The sequence below is a fragment of the Phocoena phocoena genome, chromosome 17 (genome assembly GCF_963924675.1).
Source record: "Phocoena phocoena chromosome 17, mPhoPho1.1, whole genome shotgun sequence".
NCBI lineage: Eukaryota > Metazoa > Chordata > Mammalia > Artiodactyla > Phocoenidae > Phocoena > Phocoena phocoena.
Genome location: NC_089235.1, coordinates 5,419,513 through 5,428,964, shown reverse-complemented (window position 1 = coordinate 5,428,964; position 9,452 = coordinate 5,419,513). Strand labels below are relative to the sequence as shown.

The 9,452-nt window shown below is 40.5% G+C and overlaps 1 pseudogene; it reads right to left on the bottom strand.

Annotated features, from left to right (window-relative positions):
- Positions 1-7,895: 7,895 nt before the first annotated feature.
- LOC136137237 (GSK3B-interacting protein pseudogene) lies at positions 7,896-8,314 on the bottom strand (annotated as a pseudogene).
- Between the last annotated feature and the right edge of the window lie 1,138 nt (positions 8,315-9,452).

Genomic DNA, 9,452 nt, shown 5'->3' with positions numbered 1-9,452 from the left:
CCTACTACCGATGATAAGTTGTATTAAAAGTAGTTAGACTTTATACCTCAGTGTTACTGGACATCAAAGAGGGTGACTTAGAAGAATGAGCGTCACCCAAAGGGGCACTGTATCCTCTCTTGAGGGGGAGAGGCAGCATATTCTCTATTACACGTGAGATAGTCGTAGTAGGTTAGGTGGAAGTATGACTTTACTATTTGGATTTTAAGTGTGGTTAAAGACTGTATAAGGGTGCCAGGTTGACAAGGGGTGGACCGTGGTGGCTTTGCAATACGTCAACTCAACTCAACTTTCTTTCCCAGAATTCCCTTCCCAGTACCTTCCCCATTAGGGTGGAATAAGAGAGACATTGTGTGCCTGATTTGGAAGATGGAAGGGAAGCAGCAGCCACGTGCACCAGGTGCTTTTGCCGCTCACATGCTCTCACCTCATTGGAATGGCAGCATCCGGGTGTGCACTATCTCCACCTTGCCCTGGGGCCTCCCTCAGCTTCTCCAAGTCCTGGTCCAGGCACATGATTTATTTCCGTACGAAAGAGCACCATCTTCTCCAGCAGGAAATCTACAATACGGAAGTCAGAGGTGTTGAGAGACCAACCCAGGTTCCAGTCCATCCTCACAGGCTCAACATTACCTTCAATCAGGCCAATGCACTTTGATATTGGATTTTCTGAACTTGTCACTTGTTGATAAATGTCAACAGCTAAGGTAATAGTTTTAGATGTAGGATTGCAAATCCTGAGACGTGGACCCATGTTATGCCAGGTCTTTTCTTCTTTGTGCCTAAAGGAGTTTCATGTTCCCGCTAATTCTAAGGAGTACACCACACACAGATGCAAACCTGCATATGGGAGTGTGTCTGGCCTCGTAACCTTCTTTTGGATATGCAGACACATTGATATGCCACTGATATCCAACTGCCGCTATCCCATGTAGCTCAGACAGCAGCCAGGAAAAGCCATATGCATTTGCAGAGCTTTTAACACCATCAGTTAAAAACAGACTGGCGTATTATTGATTGTGGACTCTGCAGGCTTTCTGTGGTGAGCGGCGTGCACCATGCTACTTGTATTTCTCCCCACTAATTTTCTTCCCTGGTGCTGAGGAATAAAACACCCGCTGGAGTTAAGGAGAGGAGAGGTCTGAACAAGTTTATTACCCAGATGCTGAGGCCCAAGAAGCAGAGTCATCAGACAACCCTGAGTCTTTTGCGAAACCATCTTAGAGATATTTCTTCTGTACCACAGGGTGGTTTCAATGAGCTGCGTATGGTACTTTTAAGAACTGCGTTGACTGACGCTGCCCTTGTATAACACATATTAAATAAACTCTATAAAGATAAATGTAAGCATGCTTCAAATGAGCATTTAGTTACCAAAAATCATCTAGGTGTTGCTATTTAATTGTATAATTATATTGCTGCTAATCTTTAAAAGTCATGAGTATCGGGTGATGTATGCAAAAATTTTCAGTTATAAGATGTGTAAGTTCTGAGGATCTAATGTACAGCATGGCGACTGTGGTTAATAATAGGGTATTGAATACTTGAAAGTTGCGGAGAGTAGGCCTTAACTATTCTCATCGTGAAAAAAAAGCGGTTATATGGGGTGAGAGATGTGTTAATTATCTTGATCTTGGTAATGATTCCACAGTGTATATGTATATCAAAGCATCACGTTGTACTGAATATATTCTCTAAAGGAAAAGGAACAATGGGATATCAGTATGTGAATAAGAAAAGGACACAGACACACGCAACATTGCACCCACTTAAGTTGCTTCATATAACTTTATGCTTCTTAGTCATTCAGGTGGTTCCCATACATGTGCTATGAGTGTATACACCTCACTCCTACCACTCCATTTCCATAGAGACTATCTGGCAAGGAATTTTTGAATCTCTCCTATCTGAACTTTTTACTATTTATCACTGCTTACTTCTCAAAATAATTAAACCTCTAATTCCGAGATGCAGAGTTGCATGATTCACTTTCCTCTCTCTGAAACTTCTCTCTCTCCTGTGTTACGTCCCCACGGGCTCACCTCACACTGCCCACCCAGGGTCCCAGGGCTCACTCTGCTCAGATGCTTTGAGAATAGATGCTATCCACCTCCGTAGGTCAACTACTATTGGCATTCAAATAAAATACTTGGTCACTCTTCCCCTAAACATTTTCTCCCTGGACTTATTTAACATACTTCTCTGTTATTCAAAGAAAATATCTGCACCATCCAACTTTTGGAAGACCCACCATGAACAGTTTCTAGCCACCTTCACATTTGAAATATTTATGGCTTATCAAGAGGTTCACATACGTACTTATGAAGTGACCTTCAAACCAACCAAAATATAAACTTTTAAATCCGTCCTCTAAAGATAATCATTTTATGCTGCCCTTACATAGACCTCTCTTCTTCTCGACCAATTCCTTCTAGTCTTCCCACTTTATCAAAACCAAAGCCAACTCACAATTCACAAATTATTTTTGCTCTTTAGGGGATAGTAAATCCTAAGCTCTCTGAATACTTATTTTCTACTTTTGTTTTACCTGCAGTTATCCACCCCCAGAATAATGCCAGCCTCAAGATAAATTTATGAGGTTAGAAGTCAAGATAGTGTATATGGTGGGTGGGATTAGTGGCTAGACAGGGGCTGAGGGTGGGACTCTGGGATGCGGTTATGTTCAGTTTCTTGATATGGTTGCCAATTGGATGGGTATTTTCTGTTTGTGAAATTTATCAAGATGTTTGGCCATAATTGATTAATGTTTCCGTACATTTAAAACACTTACAAAAGAAAGTCAGTCTACTGAAATCAGCCCCAAATCTGTGTTTACTCTGTTTCTCCTCTCAGCCTGTTTTTCCATTCTACTCACAAACGTAACAAATAACAAACACACTGAGTTCATTTTAAAAGATCTAATTAAGGCAATGATGACTTTTATCATTGATTTATTCTATCTCTACCATCACAGTTATGTTTCTAGCCAGGTAGACAATATTAATATTCTTTAGACAAATGTAATTTATCCTCGAACTCTTCCCATTGATCAACTTCCCCACATGCTACCATGTCACAGGTCTAGTTAGATGGTGTTCAGAAAGCATCTGATGGGGCTACACTTGAATTTGTGTTGTGGATAACAGACAGCAGAGCGCAGAAGCACCATGCTGGAGTGTAGTAATGACTCTGTAATTAATACAATTCAAAGAACTCACGTGGGAAGCGTCACGTCCTTCCTGACTAACATGATTAATAGACCTCAGCTACCAGAGCCTGCCCATCCTGGTGTTTCTTCACATTGGAAAGAAACGGAAATGTAATTCAAGATTTTATAAACCTATATGTATTTGCTATGCCTCTTACTCACACACAAACACACGTACCACACGTACACACACCGTATACACACGCACACACATACACTGTGTGTCTTTTTTGGAAAAAGCCACTATATTGCAAGTAGCTGGGGCAATCCATGTGAAGAGTAGACAACAATGGATAAAAGAATTAAAATGAGTAAACTATTCAGTCCTAAATAACTACTTTTGGCATGGCATATTCTTCTACCTTTCAAATGTATTCAGATTAAGAGGAAATATCCAGGCCAAGTCTAGCATTGCCCAAATAATCAGTCAAAATAGAACATATGAGCAGTAAGAAAGGATCCCATCATATGTTTCTCCCACAGTATAGATGGACTCGATTCAATAAAAAAAAATAGCATTTATTATTTACTGTGGGCCAGGCCCTGTGCTAGGCCCACCCAAGAGAAACCAACAGGAGCAAGACACAGTCCACGTCCTTAAGGACGTGGCAAAAGATGTGATTAAATCAAGGGTGTTGAGAGGAGATTGTCCTGGGCTATCCAGGTTGGTCCCAAATGCAATCACGTGTATATTTAGAAGACATGCACATGGAGGAGAAGACACCTAGAGAAGGCAACATGAAGACAGAACAAAGAGATGAAGCCACAAGCCAGGGAACCCTGATGGCCCATGGAAGTGGGAAGAGGCAAGAAACGAGCCCTCCCCAGAGCCTGCAAGGGGCGTCTGGTCCTGCCAACACCTTCATTTTAGCTCAAGGAAACTGACTTCAGGCTCAGGCTTCCTGATCTGTCAGAGAATAGATTTCTGTTGTTTAAAGCCACCCAGTTGTGGTCATTTGATACAGTAGAGACAGAGAAGTAATATCTGGATTAGATAAAATGTGATGTTAAATATTTAGCTACTTGGTTGAAATCCACTTCATTTAAACCTCTTCCATGTGTGCAATGGCAAAAAATAGTATTAAATACAATTTTACATCATTACTGTGAAATGTGAAGCGAAGCTGCAACCAAGGACCATCACTGGTGGAATCAATTTTTCTTTGCTCTTGGATAACTGCATATTATTAACAGACATAAAACTAAGGAAACGCATTCTAATATGATACGTATGAGAAAACAAATTGGAATGAAAGGTTTCTCTGAAGAAGGCTTTATACTGAGGTCAACTAATATTTAATATCACTTAATCTGAAAATAATATGTATCACATTGTTTTTTAAAATAATGACACAAAGTTTTGGTAACATGCATCACTCAGGGATACTTTTAATGATAAAATGATAGAGGTAAGACAACTAAGATATATCCTCCATTTCCTTAACTAGTAGCTTATAGATGAACAGGATTTTGTCAAGAAATAAAACTCTATGTCATTCACTAACTCATTCCATCCAATATATTAATTGCACTTATACCGTATGACCCCAATCCCAGAACTTTGGAGAGCTCCTAGAATATGGTCTTGTGACTCTTCTTTGAACATCTTTCAATCGCAAATACCTGTCTCCAGAGGCAGTTTATTTCTGCCCAGTTAATGTGATGTCTGGGACATTTTCACTTTCAAGTTCAACTGATAGTCGCAATCATGATTACAGCCATAGTTCTGATCACAATTTACTCAACATAAATGAAGGACATAAATGCCAAGAAGACAACCAAGAATTTATCAGACATTCTGCTACTTCTAGATGATACATAACTCTTGGTACTGGTTCATTTTATCTCTGCCAACTATGTAACTAATATTAGGATAGCACATCCACCCTGCCTGTAAGATGGGAGAATCTCTAAGTTGAAATGTCTACCTGAGTGAGGTCTTTGACATACCCCTCCTCAATAATCCTTGTCTCTTCTTTCCTCTGAGGCTTACTCAAATGCCAAACACTATGATCTTATCTTGGGAAGTATGGTCTTCCATCAGGGATGTGCCTTCCGGATTCTTAGATGGGAACAGATCAGGGTTATTACAGACTCACTCCCCAGCTCTGTGACCTTTGAAAACCTCCTCCTCTCATCTTCACTTTCCTCATCTTTAAAATGCAAATTGTAATGCTTCCTGATTTCTTCCGAGAACTACTGAAGATGAAATGTGATGATAATGTATGTAAAAGATGTTTGAATATAAAAAGCTCTACCAGGGCTTCCCTGGTGGCGCAGTGGTTGAGAGTCCGCCTGCCGATGCAGGGGACACAGGTTCGTGCCCCGGTCCGGGAAGATCCCACATGCCGCAGAGCGGCTGGGCCCGTGAGCCATGGCCACTGAGCCTGCGCGTCCAGAGCCTGTGCTCCGCAACGGGAGAGGCCACAACAGTGAGAGGTCTGTGTACCGCAAAAAAAAAAAAAAGCTCTACCAACATAATCTACTGCTGTTTTCTTCCCTTATTAAGTATTCCCAGATTCTACTCAAGCAGCATCTCTAAGTCTCAATACACCTAAGCTATTATATTGAATTCTATGTGTTTATTACCCGTACTTTGTACATTGGTCTATAGATATCTAAGCTCAGTGAAGAGTCAATTCACTTTCTTCCTTGTTATTTTCCCTTTAAATTTACTAGAACTTCCTCTGCTATGATTGTTTTGTCTGTATCATTCATTTATTTTATTTTTCTTGGAATCAAACATTTATCACAAAATGAACACTTTCAATTTTTAAACATACAATCACTTTTCTTCATATTTATCTCAAAATTAGTAAACAGAATTTTATTCAGACTTTACAAATATCCTTTACATTTAGCCTGAGATTAAGCATGAGAAAGTTCAACCTGAAGTTAGACTTCGCTACCCAAACACTTCAGCATCTGAAAATAAAGCCGAGGATGAATGTTCATTTATCAAACATAATTTAAGCATTCCAATAAACTCTGACAATGAAGAGTGACCCAAACCAAACTTTAACTTGCTCTGGTCTACATGATCTTCAGAGCCTAAAAGTACCTATTATTTAATAATGATTTTAAAAAGTCTTCAAATGACAAATTATGAAGGTGTGTCAAGATGTAGAATTTTAGTTCAACATTTCTATGGCTGCTGCTTTAGACTAATATTAAAAAATCAACTCCCCAATCCTTATTATTCAACATGTACTTAAAAACACGTAGCAGTATGGTATAGTTTATTTTTATAAATATTAGTACCTGTAATAAAATATAAAATACAGAGTCTCCCTTTTTCAAATATTAAGTCTCTGGACGCTTCATTCATCCTCTGATTTCAAACCCATACAATGCACTCATATGACATTGTAGATTTAGCACTGAGACAAAACGCTGTACGTCTGTTGGGGGAGGAGTGCTGTGGGAATACCAAAGTACTACATTATAGAAAGGAAACGCTGAAGCAAAAATACGTTCTGAATATATACTGTACATTATGTAAACAAACATTCATAATAAGAATCAACACAGGCCAAAATATTGTTTTCTAGGAAATCAGAGTCTTCTTTCTTTTAAATCACACACACTGAAGATGCTTTTTGTTAGGAAAAGAATGGAGCCTGTTCCTGTATTTGCTGATGTGCTTAAATATCTTGGAAACAAGTAGTTGTTGCATTCATTTGCTGACGGTTTGTCCTCTTACTTGGCTGGCTGGTGCAAACAGGAATATGGTACTATTTCAGTACCTGTTTTTCTTCCTTATTTATTTATTTTTGGCTGCATTGGGTCTTCGTTGCTGCGCATGGGCTTTCTCTAGTTGCGGCGAGCACGGACTACTCTTCGTTGCGGTGCGTGGGCTTCTCATTGTGGTGGCTTCTCTTGCTGCGGAGCACGGGCTCTAGGCACGCAGGCTTCAGTAGTTGCAGCACGCAGGCTCAGTAGTTGCAGCACGCGGGCTCAGTAGTTCTGGCGTACGGGCTTAGCTGCTCCGTAGCACGTGGAATCTTCCCCAAAGCTCGAACCCGTGTCCAGTGCATTGGCAGGCGGATTCTTAACCACTGTGCCACCCGGGAAGCCCCCTGAGTACCTGTTTTTCATGTAACACTAGCTACATAATATATACTTAATTCATTTTTATCAGTCCATATTAATAATATAAATAGATTAAATGAAGCAGTGAATTTCAAAATTTGTGCAGGGGAAACTAGTTGATAATTTGTTTCCGGTAAGGCTAGTAGCAAAACAATTACTACAAAGTCAGCCCAAGCTGGCAGTAAACCCCTGATTTAGCAAGCTGAATCAAAGTTTGAAGTTAGTTTATTTCCTATATGACCATGCAAATCTAGAATTTCCTATGTGAAAGAAAGTGCTGGCAGCATCAAAGTCCTGTAATAAGAGAATGAAGTACTGATTAGGTTTTCAGAATGCCAGAGATACTATATGAAGAAATTTGAATGTCTTAATGATGGCATCACAGCAATGGCCTCAGGATTTCCTTAACGAATCAGAAACTGAGAAACACAATTCGTTAGTCAATAAAGTTCTCAATCAAAAGCCTAAATATGAAGCAAAAAATGATAAAGACACAAAATCAAAGATGCATTCTCTACTATGACCATCTGCAAGAATTTCAAGCTTTATGTCAACATGGGTACCACCAACAGCCCCTCTAACAGGAAAGAACTTATCATGACTGTCCATCCCTTTTCAGTTTCAAGTCTTTGAAGGAGTGCATTTCCAAATGCTTCCTGGTAGGCAGGGCTGAGCACATCCAGCAAGGAGCAGACTGTTTCATGGGAGGGAGTCTGTAAATGATCATCCACCTGGTCGAAAGCACAACCTACCACCCCGAGCCCTGCTTCAGTGAGCTCCAGACAGTATCTACTCCTTTCTCTTGTTTCCACAATGATATAGGCCACATCGTCTGCACAGCACAGTGTTTTTGAGACAAACATGGTGTTAACTGCAGAGAGAACATCCTTTACAACTCCTTCAGCTTCCAGCCTCATGTCTTTCATATCAGATCCTTCAAAAGCCATTAAGCTCTGCATCTTCTTCAAATCCTGACACACTGCTCAGCTCCATGGGATTACAGTCTGTTTCCATTCTGCAAAAATCTTTGACCTAAGCCCTTTGACCTCAAGTTCGGTGATCTTTTCAGTAGGTGGAGTGGCTGCAGCTGCGTCCTCTTTCGGCTCTGAGAAGCATGTGATGCGGGAACACTACCGTCTTATTCCTGCCACCTCAGGCACAAGTCTGCCGCACCCCGAGTCCTCCTCTGACTCCCTCCCCAGGCATTTATTTATTTTAATTCAAGGGATACAGATTTTTTGGACATCTGCAACTCTAACCAAGATAATAGCTACCTTGTACCAACGCAAATTCCTACGGAACAGATTCCATCGAGATGCGTAAGTCTAATATGCATATTCTAAGTATAAGGTGTGGTCCGTGCCCTTAAGGAACATTCAGCCAAATAGAAAGACATGAGTCACTCCCTGAAAAAGAATAACTTTGTTAAACGTTTATTCTCAGCATTCTAAGAGGCATTCTGTTCCTTGCCTTTCCAAAATAGGTGGTTAGCCAATTCCGCGGGAGATGTTAGGAGGAAGAACCCCAAGTGTTAACCTGTTGACATTCTACAACAGTTCACAGCAGGGCCAGGACCTAGGGCCTTGGCCTCAATTTATTTAAATAGATTTTATTTTTTAGAGCTGCTTTAGGTTCATAGCAAAATGAAGCAGACGGTAGAGAGATTTCCCATTTATACCCTCTGCCTCCACACATGCACAACTTCCCCTATTATCAACATCCCTCATCAGGGTGGTACACTTCTTACAGTTGATGAACCTACACTGACACCTTGACCTACACTGACACCTCGTTATCACCTACAGTCCAGAGTTCACATTAGAGTTCACTCTTGACGTTGTACATTCTATGGGTTTGGGACCAGCTACCACCATACTTCCCAGGGACTATCGATATTTGGACCCATAAATGTTAGGTTTGCCCCAGAGCCAGGGGGAACAGAGTTGGAAGGGGAAGAGGGATCCGGGAAAAGAGAGAGAGAACAGAATGATTTCCAGATCATCCCTCTGAGACGTTTAGATTTTTATGCCTCCAACCGTTTATTTAGCTGACCTTGCTTCACAGAATGTGGTTTTATGGGGCAACAGAGTGTTTTTCTTTGATTTCATAGCGGCGAGTTCTATTTCTATTCTTCTAGAAATTAGAGAAACCT